Here is an 18,358-nt window from a genome sequence, read left to right as displayed (position 1 = left end):
AAAGAAACAGATGCATGGGGAGGTATGAATAGTTTACAAGAGCTTAGTCAACGTTTGCTATTTATTGTACATCTGATGCAATGAAGTATTTTTTAACTTCACAAGCTCAGAACGACTAAGCCCACCAGCGCTGAGGGAAGGGGATAAAAATGGGTCTGAGTCACTAGCACTATAACTCTTTTTGCAAACAAAATCATTAACATTTAAATGACTGCATGCAATATGTGTGTCTGCTGCTTATGCTGCAATGGCTTAGTCACTTTTTATTTTTTGGAGAAGACTCTGACCAGTGATTTTCTAATGTATTTTACTAACAAGCCATCGACAACATAAAACAGCTTGTTTGAATACATGCAGACCCTGATTAAATGAAAACTAATTAATTTTAATTGAATTATCTACATCTAGCTCAATGTCATTGAAACATCTGCTAGAAAAGTCATTTTTGGCGATTACATATGCAGCACATTACAGTTACTTGTCACTACACTTTCACGACCAGCACCTGAAGCTAAATACGACTGCCAATCTAAACATATTTCAGTGCTCAACATTCTTAGCTATGGTGGCCCAGTAGTGCACAACACAATGAAATCTCCACAACACACACTACAAATAGGATAGGACTAATTTAATTGTGTTGTGCTAATCTTGAGGTGTTGTGGCTTGTTTTCATTGTGTTGCGCATAGGGATGCATCAATCCGATTCTCAGTATCGGTATCGGCTCCGATACTGGCATTTTCTGCCGGATTGCATTATAAAGCACCATAAAGTCAAAGACCAAGTTTTCTGAAGACATTCCATGGTTTAATGTGAGGTACATATGAATATGTACAGTAAGTAATTAAATTCAAGTTCATGTAAACTCTTCTCTCCACTGCAGCTGTCTGTCAACCTCCATACAGCATTCAAACTGTGTTTCGCGTTACGACAGTCAAGACGATGAAACTCTTTCCAAGAGCGCACAGTAACTGAAATTTAAAACTGTTAAAAGAAAAGGCTCAATAAACTATAGCACAGATTTAATAAACTACAGATCAATATCTCTTTCATTAGTGCTTTGAACTTCTCCATGTGGAGCACTGCATACTATGAGTAATTATCTAATGTATAACACAGTAATGGAAGCAGCAACATTTGATAGATACAGTGGGGAAAATATTTATTTGATCCCCTGCAGATTTTGTAAGTTTGCCCACACACAAAGAGGTGGTCTGTACTTTTTATGTAATGCTTATTTTAACATTTAGAGGCAGAATATCAACCAAAAAGTCCAGAAAAAAACACATTATATAAAGGTTAGAGGTTAAACATTGATTTGCATTTCAGTGAGTGAAATAAGTATTTGATCCCCAAGCAAAACAAGACTTGTACTTGTTGCAGAAACCCTTGTTGGCAAGCACAGAAGCAAGACATTTTTTGTAGTTGGTCACCAGGTTTGCACACATTTCAAGAGGGATTTTGATCCACTCCTCTTTACAGATCCTCTCTAAATCCTTAAGGTTTCTTGGCTGTCATTTGGCAACTCAAAGTTGCAGCTCCCTCCACAGATTTTCTTCAGGATTGAGGTCTGTAGACTGGCTAGAAAACTCCATGACCCTAATGTGCTTCTTCTTGAGCCACTCCCTTGTTGCCTTGACGGTATGTTTTGGATCACTGTCATGCTGGAAGACCCATACATGACTCATCTTCAGTACATGGCCCCTTTCATTTGCCCCTCAATGCGGTGAAGTCGTCCTGTACCATTAGCAGAAAAACAGCCTCAAAGCATAATGTTTCCACCTCCATGCTCAACTGTAGGGATGGCGTTCTTGAGGTCATAGTCAGCATTTATCTTCCTTTAAACACGGTGAGTCGAGTTAATGCCAAAGAGTTCAATTTTGGTGTCATCTGACCACACTACTTTCTCCCAAGTCTTCTCTGAATCATTATATGTCCTTTGGCAAACTTTAAATGGGCCTGTACATGTGCCTTCTTAAGCAGGGGGACCTTGCGGGTGCTGCAGGATTTCAGTCCATTGCGGAGTAGTGTGTTACCAATGTTTTGTTTGGTGACTGTGGTCCCAACTGTGGTACCACCTTTTCTAATGACCATCCTTACCCCATGAGATGAGATCTTACACGGGTCTTGAGACCGAGGCTGATTGATGGTTGTTTTGAATTTCTTCTATTTCCGAATAATCACACCAACAGTTGTCTCCTCACCAAGCTTCTTGCTGATGGTCTTGTAGCCCATTAAAGCCTTATGCAGATCTACAATCTTGCCTGTGACATCCTTTGACAGCTCTTTGGTCTTGCCCATGGTGGTGGGAGAGGTTGGAATGAAAGATACAGATTATGTGGACAGGTGTCTTACGTTATACACCTAACAAACTGACATTAGGAGTAACTTCAGGATTAATCTGTGTTCCACATGGGCACATAAACATCATCTGTGGGAGCCACAATTCTTGCTGGCTTGTAGGGGATCAAATACTTATTTCATTCACTGAAACGCAAATTAATTTCTTACCTTTATACAATGTGTTTTCTCTGGATTTTTTGTATGATATTCTGTCTCTATCTGTTAAAATAAAACTGTAAGTGTGCAAACTTACAAAATCAGCAGGGGATAAAATAAACATTTCCCCCACTGTAGGACTCCTATCTATCATATGCTGCTGCCTTGATTACTGTGCTATACATTTAAAAGAAATGTATTTTAATTTTATAATTTATAATTACAAATAAATACATTTACTTATTTTTATTAATGTATTTTACAACAATACAAACAGCAATGTACAGAGCAATGTATAAATGTTTTTTCTACACATTCACTTTTATTTTTATTACACTAAATAATGTTATTTCACTAAATGTTTAGATTTTATATGCATTCATGATTTTTCTAGAATTACTTTTGCTGCTAAATTACCCACTACCCTGGTTTATAATAGTATTTTTGTCATAGATTATGATTTTATCTTTTTTTCAGTTGTTATTTTTTTATTAAAATGAAGTTGTCAATACTAAGTAGATTGTGTTTAACACAAAAGAGTGACGATCAGGTCAACACAAGTATTGAAATTCTACAAGGATAAAAAAAAATCCTTAAAAAAATAATATATATATATAGTGTGCTGGTATTGGATCGGAATCGGACAATACTCAGAATTTGTTTCCTTTGTGTTGCGCTAATTCTATTGTGTTGCGACTTGTTTCCATTGTGTTGCGACTTGTTGTTGCATCTTCTTTCCTTTTGTGTTGCGACTTGTTTTCGTTGTGTTGTGGCTTGTTTCCTGTCACGCTGTCTGGTCTCTGTTTCCATGGGTGTCCACTAGTGGTCTCACTTCCCTATAGGCACCTCACCGTAGGCACTACAATTCCCACTAGCCTTGTCCCTTCATCACAGTAATTGCCCTCTTGTTAATTGCACTCAGGTGTCTTCACTTGTTAGTCATTATCCTCCCTATATTAACCAGTCCTTTTCTGTTTGTCTGCATGAAGTCCTTACTTTCCATCACCTAGTGTCCTCGCATTCCTAGTCTTCGAGTTCCTGTTCCTGTTCCTGTTCCTGTTCTTGTTTGTTTGTTTGTTTCTGTTTTGGACTGATGTTTGATTATGACCCCGGCTTGTTTTGACTCTGATTTTGGATAACCCTATTAAACCTACACTGCACTTGGATCTTCCGTCTCCTGTGTTCCCGTACGTGACAGAAGGACTCCATCATGCCAAGATCCAGCGGTGTGGGATTTCGTATACGTTCCCCAGCCACCATAGAGGAGCGGATGGGGAGACTTTCCAACCTAACCACTCTCCGTCAAAAGGGGAGTGAGGTGGGGTGCTTGGCGCAAATGTTCTTGACAATGGCAGTGGGGATGGGGTATAATGATGAGGCCCTGAAGGACCTATTCAACGACTGCCTGGATGACCCTTTGCCTGGTTGGGAGATGAAGGGGCTGGAGATACTGGACTTTTGGGGGTTCACCAGTTACCTACAGCATCGATCTCGGTGGGATGACTCAGCCACACCTGTCTCTCTCGGTGGGATGGCCGACTCTAGACCGGGGTCTACAGACAGTAGGACCACCAGCCCAGCGCCACAGCACAAGGTGGCCGCCAGCCCAGCGCCACTGCCCAAGATGGCCGCTTGTCCAGCGCCTCTACATGGGATGACAGCCACAGTTGACCCTCCAGAGTCGAGTCAGCTTCCAGTTGAACCTACAGAGTCGAGTCAGGTTCCCGTTGACCCTCCAGAGTCGAGTCAGGTTCCCGTTGACCCTCCAGAGTCGAGTTAGGTTCCCGTTGACCCTCCAGTGTCGAGTCAGGTTCCCGTTGACCCTCCAGAGTCGAGTCAGGTTCCCGTTGACCCTGCAGAGTCAGGTCAAGTCACCGTTGACACTCCGGAGTCAGGTCAAGTCACCGTTGACACTTCAGAGTCAGGTCAAGTCACCGTTGACACTCCAGAGTCACACTCCAAAGTCAGGTCAAGTCACCGTTGACACTCCAGAGTCAGGTCAAGTCACCGTTGACACTCACGAGTTAAGCACTACCACAGTTAGACCTCAGGAGTCAAGTCAAGTCACTGGTGATCTTCAAGGACAGAGTCAAGTCATGGGTGTTCTTCATGGGCAAATTCAAGTCACCATTGATCTTCATGTGCAAAGGCAAGTCACCAGTGATCTTCATGAACAAAGTCAAGTCACCAATGATCTTCATTGGCAAAGTCAAGTCACCAATGATCTTCATGGGCAAAGTCAAGTCACCAGTGTTCTTCATGGGCAAGGTCAAGTCACCGACTATCTTCATGGGCAAAGGCAAGTCACCATTGATCTTCATGAGCAGAGTCAGGTCTCCAATGATCTTCATGAGCAGAGTCAGGTCACCAATGATCTTCATGAGCAGAGTCAGGTCACCAATGATCCTCATGAGCAGAGTCAAGTCACCAATGATCCTCATGAGCAGAGTCAAGTCACCAATGATCTTCATGAGCAGAGTCAAGTCACCATTGATTTTCCTAAATCCAGTCTAAACTCTGCGGAACTACCAGAGCTTCTCTGCGGAACTACCAAAGCCTCTCCACGACTCTGCTGAAATACCAGAGCCTCTCCACGTCTCAGACGAACTTTCTGAGCGCTCGACCGATCCTGTCGTGGCCACGGAGGCCACCCTTAACTTGTTCATGTTCTCTGTTTCAGACTTGCCTATACAGACTTGCTCTCATGTATCATCGATCCCACAGATGATTCTTTTGAGTAAATCTTTTAAAAAAATTATTTATTTTGTTAAACAAAACCATTGTGGAAACCGATAGATCTGAGGTGCAGGGCTCGTAAAATCACGAGCTAGATGTCCCGGGGATATTGTGTTTTCCAGTCGGGCTCCAAAATATATCACCGCCCAGACCGACGGCGATCTTGAATAGTGATGTAAAATTCCTAACTTGATTCGCGTTGTTCACCCGCTTTAAGGGGTGAAACGGATCATAGTTGATCATTTGCACTTGTTTCTAAATCTTGCCGATTCAAGAGTTTTAAACCATTAGCGCACGTTCGGAGTTTGCGCGCACTTGTTCAAAGCATGTGCTAAGAGCAGTGTTTCAGACAATGTGTGTACACAGAATTAATACACACATTGTACACACAAAATTATCTCAAAATAATTGTCTCTGCAAGTATTCTCGTAAACACAGTCGGTTATGCTTTAAGTGAACGTATACAGTGGCCTGCTGCTCAGAGAAATTTGTTGTACTGGATAAATCTGTCTCTCTCTCCCTGTAAATTAGATGACGTGAAAGGGGGCGTGTTTCAAGATATGCAATGGAGCAGAACAAACTAAACAGGGAGTGAGGGCAAAACACTCATGCAAACAAAACACACTCCTTGTCGGCCGCGCGATCGACTCACTCCTCCATTTGTGTAGAAAAGAGATGCAATATTATGATTTCCGTCATTTAAAAAAAAAAATACATATATATATACATATATATATATATACATATATATATATATATATATATATATATATTTGTGTACCGGGTGGGCCGGCCCACATTGGCCAGTGGCCCACCGGGAAAAGTCCCGGTGCTCCAGATGGCCAGTCCGCTCCGGTAAAACTATGCAGTTTCTACATGCCCCTTACTGAATGATTCACATTTTTTATACTTCTAATATTTCCACACACATACAACAAGACACCCCCTAAACTACTTTATGTGCACTTTAATAGGAAGAGGCTGAAAGCTGAAAGAGCTTTTTCATTACAGATGAGCTGGATTTAGCCACATTGTGTTTAAGATGGCAAACAAGAGAACTGGTGCAGAGCAAAACTGTTTATTTTCAAGGACATCTTGCAAGAAAATGCCATCCTACTGACAGCCCAAGAATGTGTTTTGCCCATTTTTCATTTTCCTGCACAACAACGACAGTGGTCAATGAAACAGTGAGTTTAATCGGAGTGAATAAGTTCTTTTGCACTGTTATAGCGAAAGTATATTCCCACGAATGTCAGGCGTGTGAACCTGTTGTAGTGTCGATGCTTGATGCCCAAGGGTGTAATCATAGAGAATGAAGTGTACCACAGCGCTACTGATGCACCGGTGCTTGTCTTAATGCTGTGATGGTACAGCAGCATGGAATCACATAATCCTATTTTAACACACATTAGTGCAGTTGGGGCTCATTAACTGAAACAGGCCCAGTGCTCTCATGGGACGCAGGAACAAGACTGACAGAACATCTCCGTCAGGCATCTAGGGGATTGGTCAACTCGCTCTCCTAGGACCGTTCAGCTCAACTGTGCTGAAACTTCAAGAGAAGGACATGGTGATGGTATCATTACTTTGATTGGTAAATTTACCGCTATAGCCATCTACTTGACACTCTAAATACACTAACATTCTCTCATCTAAGTACATACACAAAACCAAACATTAACTATAACTACTGTTTGTTTTTCATGAGATAACATTATTTAGCTATGATCCTTAAAGACAAATCACTTTAACATAATAGTTAAAATTCCGCATTAATTAAATATGGGTCAGTTTGACACCATTTATTGAGATTCTAAAATGATAAAAAATATCTACTACTACTAATATTAATATTGACACCATGTATTCAAACCACAACATAAGCTGGTGTCCATGGTGGAACCCAATCACTGACTAAACATTGTGTCCCTAAAACAGGTCACAGTTAAACCGTGCCACCCTATGTAATGCTAAAACCATCTTCACAAAAACTGATGGGCATGAAGATGGTGAGGACAAGATTAATGCCTTCCACAGAATCAATCACCTAAAGGTCCGCCTTTACTGAAATTAGTTTTCATCCTCTCATGCACATTATTTATTTATTTATTACCCCCCCCCTCCCCCACACACACACAGACACACACATTCTCTAGCCCCTTTCTCCTTTGTGGCCTGCCGGAAAAATGGAAGTGGCGTTGAGTTCTGACTACTTGTCACATGACATTAGACTTGATTTATGATGGCAACCACCGGACAGATTAAGTGAGGCACAGTGCAGATTGCATCTTTTATTGCGCTATTGCCAGCTTTTGTTCCGATATAGAGATCCCGCACTGGAACAGGTACATATACATGGGTCACACCGAGTTTCTGTTTCCATGCATCAGGATGGATTCACATCTCTCTATTATTCATCTAGAATTCATTACTTTTCTCATTCACCCCATTCACTTTTTTAAGGCAAGATCTCAAGATATTTTGCATAATTTTTATTTTTATAAATAATAGTTTAATGTTGTTTGAACTCATTGTGAAGTCGTTTTCACTGTATAGAACTATGATTTGTATGACAGCTGTATAAGCTTTGTTCAAAGATGAATACACTCTTTATAATCATCTTTTAAAATGAGAGTGTCAACTAATCCTTAGCCAAAGGTTTTCTCTAACACAAGAAAAATACTATATTTTTAATAATTACGTCCAATTAAACCAAAGCTGAGGAAAACATGTCAAAATGGTTACAAATCTCAAAAATTGAAGATCTGTTACAGACATCAAGAAAAAGACTGCAAGAATGCTGTAAAAAAGACAATTATTATTATGAAATATTGTAGAAAGTCACACACCAACTGTACCAAGTATAGAGGTATAAAAACAAGACATTCAACTAACTGATCCTTGTAAGTAAATACACTCATCTCAGCATTGCAAGATAACAGCAATAAATATAAAACCAGCAACTATCTCATTATTGATATTATTATTAATTTGAATAAAATTAATTATAATCTTACACATTTTAACACAGTTAAACCTGTGTATGAAATTGTGGCTATACAGTAATACATAAATTGCCCACAGAAGCCCATCTTCGATTTAATAAAATAAAATAAAAATTAAATTAAAAAAAATTAAAAATTTGGTAAATATTTCAGCTTTATTTGAACTAGCTTTCATTTTAACACTAAAATAACACGTAATATTGTGTCTTAACATACAGTACACAAAAATATTTCCCATTCATCAAATGACCTTTTTATTGTCAGAAGACCACTTAGAATAACATGTAAGCACCTCTATCATTAAATCAATAACATTTTTGATTGACAGTAGACATTTGCTGAAAATGAGACACATGATGACCTTTATCCCATTCCCATTTGTATTCACACAGATTTAATGATCTCACAGGTGCCTCATTGAAGCTGAAAAACCTGGAAATCTCCCAGATCAATAAGATGGATGGACTACAGTCACCAGACAGGAAATACTACAGCGGTAACTTGAAAGTGCACTCATGGACATGAGTTTAAACTAAAGCCAGACCTGTACAATGAGATTATGTGTCTAAAAGTTTACCAAGCAGACTTAATGTTCATAAGTGGAGCTACATGCACAAAACATGGGTACCTAAGTAGTAATGATGACAGTGAATAATGATTCCCCATTGTTTCCACACACCCAAAGAATCACTCTCATTCTCTTTCTCATGTCCATCCCACAATGCAGCAATTGAGATGTCCGTTTGAGTTAAAAAGCAATTCAGCCTCAAGTCATCCCCATTAACGTATAGTGATTATCCCATCGAATGGATCTGAATCGTGTAAGTAACAGAACGGGGGTGGTATCGAAAATGTCATTCTAGATTACAGCCCTCATAAATATGCTATTAGGGCAAGCTGAAAAGAGCCTGACGACCCTGGCATCACCCCGTCTCAATCTTTTATTTATTTTCTTTTTAAGAGAAACAATTTGCACCTGGCAAAGAGGTTTGAAAGTCAAACATGGATTGATGGAAGATGCTTTAAGGGTATCACTGCAAGTTCAATACCCCCTTCCACCCTCGTTCTTAGTATTAGATTTTGCCCAGACGTACCTCAAGAGTGCAGCTTTAAATGAGTTCTTGATCTCCATCCAATGAACTTCCTAGATTAATCGAAAATTTCTATAGCATCAGAGTGGGGAATTCAAGGTCATGGGACTCTCATGGACAGAGTCGGCACTCCGTTTATCACTATCCAAATAAATATCACCAAAGGTTAATCGCCCCAAGTCTCGATACCATTGCATGGTAAAAAAAAATAAAAAAAATAAAAACCAACAACACCCGAAGGTCGTCTGGCTAAACTTTGAATAAAAAAGAAATGGGATTTTGACAAGCCAAATGGTCTAACAACACTGATTCTGTTCTCACGGTCAAAGAGGTGGGTTGAAAATGTGGTGAGACGTGATTAAGTTCTTTTATGTTCGATCCCTCCGCTCGCCGTTCGTGTTTGATTGCAGACTGCAGTGGTAGAGGTTGATTTTGGGATCTGTGGCACTGCACAGCTCCTGTCTCACACACAGTGGCGGCTTAATTGCAGATACTTAAGCAGATCAATCACTCCTCTGCTTTATATTCTGCTCAGGCCCGGTGGCTGAGCATGGGTCAGGGTGACTTTTAAAGCTCCAAAGTTCCAGTATTTTAATGACTGTGAATCATAAGAGAGCAAGCGCGAGAGAGAGGTGGGTGTGGAAAGAGTGTGCTCTCACTCTGAAGTGACAAAACAAATCAGACTCCCAACCACTGAGTCCAGAGCTGGGAATTTGGGCTCGGGAAAGAAGAGAACGCGGCATGGGCAAAAGCTTTGACCTTCATGTGGTTTAATCCTGCTGACTGTGGACTGCTATTAGATTCACTTAGAGTCTCCAATGTCTCTCCTGTTGAGTTTACCAATCACCAATCACATTTATGGCCCTTAAGGAATGATTAAAGGTCAAAAGAAAGGGGGGTGGAAATTAGAGCTGAAGAAAAAAAGCATTTTTTAATACTCTCTGGGTTTTCGATATGGGCCACTTTGTATCTTAATCACCCCCCCTCAAAGAAAAATAAAAACAAAAAAATGGCACACAGAAATATGAAGATGACATAAAAAGCGTCCAACTTCATTCAAAGGGTTAGTTCAGCAGAAAATAAAAATTCTGTCATTAATTTCTTACCAACATGTTGTTTCCAACACGTAAGACATTTGTTCCTCTTCGGAACACAAATTAAGATATTTTTAACGAAATCTGAGAGCTTCCTGACCCTTCATAGGCAGCAATGCAACTACCACATTCAAGGCCCAGAAACTAAGTAAGGACCTCGTTAAAATAGTCCATGTGACATGGAGAGGAAAATGCTGAATAAAGTTGTTATTTTTGTTTTCTTTGCACACAAAAAGTATTCTCATAGCTTTAAAAAATTAAGGTTGAACCCTTGGACTATTTTAATGTCCTTACTACCATTCTGGGCCTTGAACGTGGTAGTTGCATTCATGTTTATGCAGGGTCAGGAAGCTCTTGGATTTCACTAAAGACATCTTAATTTGTGTCCCAAACATGAGGATAAGTTAATAATGACAAAATTGTCATTTTGGGGTGAACTAACCCCTTTCATTATGTGCTAACACAATATTTAGAGCAAGTTTGATTTGAAATCACAGATAAAAAAAAATAAAATCAAATAATTTAAATACACTTCCCTAACTCGCGTGTGAAACTGAAAAAAAAATAATAATAATAATAACACTTTACAGTTGTTTACTTGTCCAGCCTAATTATTTATAGGCAGGACACTGGAAATTTAACAATTAGATATTTTAGCAATGAAAATCATCTAAATAAAAAAAAATTGTGAGCTCGAACTTGATTTTTATCCCTACTGAAGTTAATGTACTCTGCCTTTGCATTGTCTGCAAAACGTGAAAAGTCACACCAAGGAATTGTTAATATTTGGTTGCTGATCACCATTTACAAAATCGTTATAGTAACACCTGTATAAAATCTAGTGATCATGGGCTGTCTCATATAGGATATTACCTGTAGTAATGTTACTGTATTAAGCATAAAAATAGCCTAACCTATAAGAACGACTTGTGGATTGATGTGAATGGCAACAAATGGGAACAATGCTCAGAATGCTTGTGGATCAAACATCTCCAAAGACGTTCATCACCATCGATTAATTTTATCGGGTTACAGGAAAAGGTAGGATATGGATTTAACTGCAAACTGTTCGTAGGCTACATATTTTATGATTTATCAAGCTAGCTATTGCATTCGAGTCCACATGAATCCAACCCAAAGTGACAGCCTGATCGGCATTACAAAAAGAAAAAATCTTTAAATGTTATTCACTATTACTTATTGCTGCAAAGATATCTAGTCTTTACAGTGCTTTGTAATATGGAGCTGTTTGGTAGATCACGATCTAATCGTTTGTCTACACCAGAGCTTCCCAAACTTCATAGGGGTAAGGCCCCCCAAAAACTTAGCAAAAGCTCCCCCACCCACCCACCGCTTTGTTAAAAAATATATAGATTAATAGTAAACTGATATATTTAGATATGTTTGTATATTAGCTATATTTAATAAACATATTGTCTCTTTCATGCACTCATTATTTTTGAGGGGGCACAAATTATTTATATATTATTTTTTTTCCCAAACTGAATTATCATGAAATATCTTAATTATCACCTTTATAGATTATGACCTATAGAGGACGATGGTCAAAGTAACCTAATAATGTAATATGCATAAAAAACTGTCTGTTTACCTAATTAACAGATATGGATGTCATGCCATAACACTTTTAATACTGTACGACTGAGTTATGCAAGTTAATGCAAATAAAAATATTGCCAGTTACATTATCAAAGAACATTTTCACTGACAATCTATTTCGAGCAATCTCAAAAACTCCCATTAAAATCACTGAAGCTTTTTTTTCTATCTCTGTCATTGGAATATGTAAATTGATTATATGTCTGTTGTTGTTCTTGTGTTTTATTCGGAAGGTTATTTGTTATATGTTAAAAATAAAAAAGTTGACTAAAAAAATCAAATCACTGAAGCAGTTTACACTGTGAAATTAATATCTTACAGGTTCGAACACATATTTGCACTTTGTTGTTTCTGATGAGAGAATTCGCCAGAAAGAAAACACCGGCATTTTAGCGATGACTCATCTGAACACCTCTGATTGGTCATTGCATTCATAAGCTCAACAGCATCGTGTGTGATTGGTTAAGACGCAGAGCTTTACAAACACTTCTGTCTCTTGCTCAGCACCAGCCAGCGAACGCAGATTTGAATTTAGCAGCTGATGTTATTGCACACTGGACGATCTAATCACACTGGTGTGATTGTATTCAAATTGCATGTAATATAGAAAATATTAATTGGCTATTTTGCATTCAAAATGCACTTCGCTCAAAAATCTGAGGGGACACATGCCCCCTCACTTTAAATGGGTACGACACCTCTGCCTAACCCAGTCAGGTGTGCTGTGAAAAATTATCCAAACTTCATATCTCTATTATAATTCTTTATTATTATTTTAAAACAAAGGGTTTTTACAGATATTTAACCAATGATAAGTATTATAAAGAGCTTGTCACTCTTCGTAACGCCATTGGATCATCAAGCTCTCAGCGCAACCTCATCACTTCACCCCATCTCCATTCAGATTGATGCATTTTTTTTATTTATTTTTTTACAATGCAAGGGTAAATAAATAACTGATGTTTTAATAGTACAGCTTTTTCATTAATCAAACACATGTCTGTAAAGGCTAATGTTTTTGAGTTTTTGGAAAGCACTGGTCTACATCATAATTAAAATGTGTCAGATTTTAATGGACAGTAAAACAAAGGCAGAACACTGTATAACTTCAAACCGGCACCGTAACTTCATATTGACATGCAGCTAAACAAAGTCAGAACACCGCAACTCAATTTGAGCATTCCAAACAAAGTGAAAGAGCAGTAACCTTGGCTTCTCCGGGCTTTTCAAAGTTACGGTGGAGACGACCCATTATTTTGGAAAAAACTACGAAATTGACTCAAGATACTTTTACACATGATAAAAGATGTCTTGAATGTTCCAAAAATATCAATAACTAATTATATATATATATATATATATATATATATATATCCCAATTAAAAAAGCTCTAACCAGACTACGTGGTTGGTAGTTATAAATAAATAAATAAATAAATAAGTAAAGACCAAAGAAAAAAGTTCTTACCAGTTTTGCATGCAAAATGGGTGGTTTGTGTGTGCTATCTTCTCAAGCTTGTCATGCCATGCACCTGCATCCTTAAGATTCACAATTCCTCTTTTTTTCCCTTTATTCTCATCTCTTCCCATTGTCATGCCACATAAAGGCATAAAAAGAACATGAATAAACATTTTATAAATAATAAAAGCTCCAGGGCAAAGCAAAAACAAATGTTGTAAGATGTTGTGTACTGTATGTATATAGTTGTGTAAACATGGTCATGATAACATGTTTAAATGAAGCATAATTAAAAGAGAAATATATAGCACATGTAGTTGGAAGAGAAAACATGGCCAGGGCCCAAAAGCAGCAGGGGGAGGAGTCTGAGAGAGTTTGAAGAGGAACTGATTTCCATTGCGCCATTATGCATTATTCATGAGATGCCCTTTGGCTCCACGGCACAGTCTTGTTAAATCTTGAGGAGGCTTTTCTTTCTTTCTTTCTTTTTCTTTCTTTTTTTCCTCCACCTCCAATTTCTTTCTTTTTACAGAAAATACAATATAGACCCTGATTGAAAGAAATTGCCCTCTGGATGGAGCAGGCCTGGCCTCAATCTATTTTTTTTTTTTTTTTACTTCAATCATTTCTACATCCTATGGTTATTGTCTGTCCCTGTTCTCTTCCTAAAACATGGCACATAAAGCTGTAAACATACAGACATAACATAAGTAGTGATGGAATTATATACTTGCCAAAACGATTAATCAGCTAATATTTAGGGCCCGAGCACCGAGGTGTGAGGACCCTCTTGTATCTGCTTTGTTTATTATTATAATTATTAGGGCCCAAGCACTGCAGTGCGAGGACCCTATTGGAATTGCTCCGTTTCTTCTTCTTTTTCTTCTTCTTTTTCTTCTTCTTCTTCTCCGAAATGAATCGCATTTTTGAGGGCCTAAACATGCTCCAAAACTCACGAAACTTTGCACACGTATCAGGACTGGCGAAAATTTACATTTACATCAATTTACAATTACAGAAGTGGGTGTGGCAAAATGGCTCGATAGCGCCACCTGTTAAACTTCAACGGAGTGCGCCTCGATCTGTGTTTCACGTACATTCATGAAAATTGGTACACACATGTAACACACCATTACCTACAAAAAAGGTAGGTAGGTCTCTTGGTACAAAATCCAAAACCCAACAGGAAGTAAGTTATTTTGAATTTCCTGTATGATTTTTGTGCAGTTTTTGCCATTTCCATGCCTCGTACTTTGACGAACTCCTTCTACAGTTTTAATCAGATTATCTTCAAATTTGGTGAGAGTCATCATAAAACCTTTGTGATGTTAAATTACGAAGGTTTTGAGTTTTCGTCAAGGGGTGTGTCACTGGCGGCCTGACAAAGTTTGATGTTTCGCCATGAAACAGGAAGTTGCTGTAACTCAGGCAAGCAATGTCCAATCTTCCCCAAACTTCACACGTTTGACAAGCCTCCTGTACTGAACACATCAACATGCCAGTATTCGGTTATAGTCATAGCACCACCTGTTGGTAACAGGAAGTGTCATGTGTAACACTGTTATGGACTCCTAGCAACTTATAAAAAGTGCCAGCAAGTGATAAATACACTGGCAACATGCTAGAAACATACTAAATCATGTTAGCAACACTTAGCTAAATGCTAAAGCATCATATTACTGCAGTGAATCAGTAAGTCACTGTAATTCAGGCATACAGTATAGTGTCCAATCTGCCCCAAATTGAACAAGTTTGATAAGAGTCCTGTCCTGAACACATCAACATGCCCATATTCGATTATAGTCATAGCGCTACCTAATGGCAACAGGAAGTGGCATGTTTAACACTGTTGTGAACTCCTTGTAAAATAATAAAAAGCATCAACAAGTGTTAAATAGGCTGGCAACATTTTAGAAGCATACTAAAATATCCTAGCAAAACTTAGCTAAGTGCTAAAACATGCTACTAATGCAGTGAAAAAGGAAGTTGCTGTAACTCAGGCAAGCAATGTCCGATCTTCCCCAAACTTCACAAGTGTGATAGGTGTTTTGTTCCGAACAAACACCCATGACCAAATTCAGTAATAGTCATAGCGCCACCTGTTGGTAACAGGAAGTGTCATGTGTAACACTGTTAAGGACTCCTAGGAACATATTAAAAAGTGTAAACAAGTGTTAAAAAGGCTGGCAACATACTAGATACAAACTAATACTTGCTAACAACACTTAGCTTAGTGCTAAAGCATGCTACTAATGTAATGAAAAAGGAAGTTGCTGTAACTCAGGCAAGAAATGTCCGATCTTCCCCAAACTTCACACGAGATAGGTGTTTTGTTCTGAACAGTTTTCCAGCATCTTTGCATATTTAAACCCTTTCCAGCAATGACTGTATGATTTTGAGATACATATTTTCACACTAAGGACAATTGAGGCACTCCAACACAATTATTAAAAAAGATTCAAACATTCACTGATGCTCCAGAAGGAAACAAGATGCATTAAGAAAACTTTTGAACATGATGAAGATGGCCAAATTTGTCTTATTTTGTTGAAATATGATTTTTTTCCCATTTAGTTCTGCCATTCGTAAGCAACAGAAGATACTTGTATGTTTCCCGGTACACAAATTAAGTACAATTTACCTTGATCTTCAAATTCCAAAAGTTTTCACCCCCAGCTCTTAATGCATCGTGTTTCCTTCTGGAGCATCAGTGAATGTTTGAATCTTTTTAAATAGTTGTGTTTGAGTGCCTCAAATGTTCTCAGTGTGAAAATATGTATCTCAAAATCATACAGTCACTGCTGGAAAGGGTTCAAATATGCAAAGATGCTGGAAAACTGAAGAATCTGCACGACTTTAAAGATTTTTCTGAAGAACAGTTCTCAGTTTAACTGTTCAGAACATACAAGGGACTCATGCACAACCATCAGAAAACAGAAAGACAGTCGTGGATCATCAGGTAACAGCACACAGTATTGAGAACCAAGGGTTCCCAAACTTTTGAGTGGGGTTATTTTAATACTTTCAGCATTTTCTTGTATGGTGGACTAAATGTTAACATCTTTTATGTACTAAATAAAAAATAACATGCATTTAGTATAATCTCTCTTATTTTTTGAAAATTACTCACATTTTCACAGATTCCGCAAGGGGTGCCCAAACTTTCGAGCCCCACTGTACGGTTAGTGTCATGTTTAACACCTTTATGCACTATTTGCATCACAGTAAAATACGCCATTGTGTGCTAATTATGCTAGAAATGTTTTCAAACATTCTATCAACACTTACTATGTGCTAAAGGATGCTATGAAACAGGAAGTTGTTGTAACTCATGCATACAATTCCCAATCTGACCCAAACTTCACATGTTTTATAAGAGTACTGGCCTGAACACAACTAAAGGCCAATATTCAATTATAAGTATAGCGCCGCCTGCTGGCAACAGGAAGTGACATATTTTACGCTGCGACAAACTACTCCTAGAAATTTTTTTGACTTTAATGTATTTTCTGTGGTCAGTTTAATCTAAAGGCCTGTGCAATGTTAAATTGAGGAGATCTTGAGTTTTTGTTAAAGGGCATGTCCATGGCGCCACAGCAAGAGAAGTTGTTGTAACTCAGGCATAAAATATTCGATCTACCCCAAACTTCACATGTTCGATAAGAGTCCTGGCCTGAACACATCTGAAGGCCAATATTCCATTTCAATGACAGCGCCACCTGTTGGCAACAGGAAGATTGGCAAATATATGGAATATACTTTGCTATATTCCACTTATATTTATGACTTTAAATGCATATTTCTCACCGTTCACCTTTTTACTAAAGCCCGGGTGCGAGGGCCCGTTCATCGCTGCTTGCAGCTTTAATTGCCAATTGTATTTCTATTTTATTTTTTTGCAGCCTCATTAAATGGATGTGGATTTTCTGTTTTGCCACCCAAAAATGAATTTCTTTTTTTTCATACAGTTACGATGGAGTCTGGATCACTCAAGCTTCTAAAGGTTTCAAGATTTGTTTAAAAGATCTGACTCAAAAGATTTAATTGTAAGTTGTTGTTGTTGTTTTTTTTATTATTATTATTATTTTTTTTGTAAACTGTGCCTTTAAGACTGTAACACAAAAACAACCCTGTTATATCTTTAGGACTATGTCCTTTATTCTCTCCTATCTACTACCAAGCTCAACAAAACTAGCATTTAACAGACACTTTGGCACTTCTTGGCGCTTTTAAGAGATATTTAAAGAATAATCTGAAAAAGTCCTTCTGCTATGAGATTAAGTGTGACTGCATGATACAAGGTTTTCTTCCAAAGTAAATATAAAAGTATCTTCTATTAGCTTAAACCATTATTTTGAATTGCAAAACTCTATAAACCCACCATCTATTAGACCAATAAACTGAATTCCCTCTTTTATTTTGTTGCCATTGCATGACAACAAAGCCTGGGCAAACTGAACGAAATGTACGTTAACGAAAGCCATGACTGAATGATTAAAGCAACACAATATTGCACAGCTTAACAACATGCAACGATACTCTCTCATTCAAGAAATTAAACAAGAACGCATAGAGAAAAAACACCAACTGAACACATTTCAAACATTAGCAAGTACATCTGACATTTACAGGAAAATATATGAACAAGAAAGAAGCTGCAGACCTCCACTGAGATCTCTATTAAAATAAGCATTTTCCTGCAACAGCTAAATGACCTTCCTATTCCACATGCGCCTTTACTAAAGTAAATGAAAATAATAAAAGATTACAAAAAACGATAAATAAGCATGTCTTTATCTACCTCACTGTAATCGCCCATTCGCTTGGATTTGTAGTTAACTGAAAAAAAAAGGT

General features: G+C 38.1%; 1 protein-coding gene across 1 annotated transcript in view; it reads right to left on the bottom strand.

Moving 5' to 3' along the window:
* The window catches only part of LOC132145441 (CUB and sushi domain-containing protein 2-like), a 313,214-nt gene that overhangs the window by 149,650 nt on the left and 145,206 nt on the right, over nucleotides 1-18,358 (bottom strand). The gene's annotated exons all lie outside the window — the stretch shown is intronic.

This window comes from Carassius carassius, chromosome 8, assembly GCF_963082965.1.
Source record: "Carassius carassius chromosome 8, fCarCar2.1, whole genome shotgun sequence".
In the NCBI taxonomy this organism is placed as follows: domain Eukaryota; kingdom Metazoa; phylum Chordata; class Actinopteri; order Cypriniformes; family Cyprinidae; genus Carassius; species Carassius carassius.
This window is presented reverse-complemented; position numbering and strand designations above follow the sequence as displayed.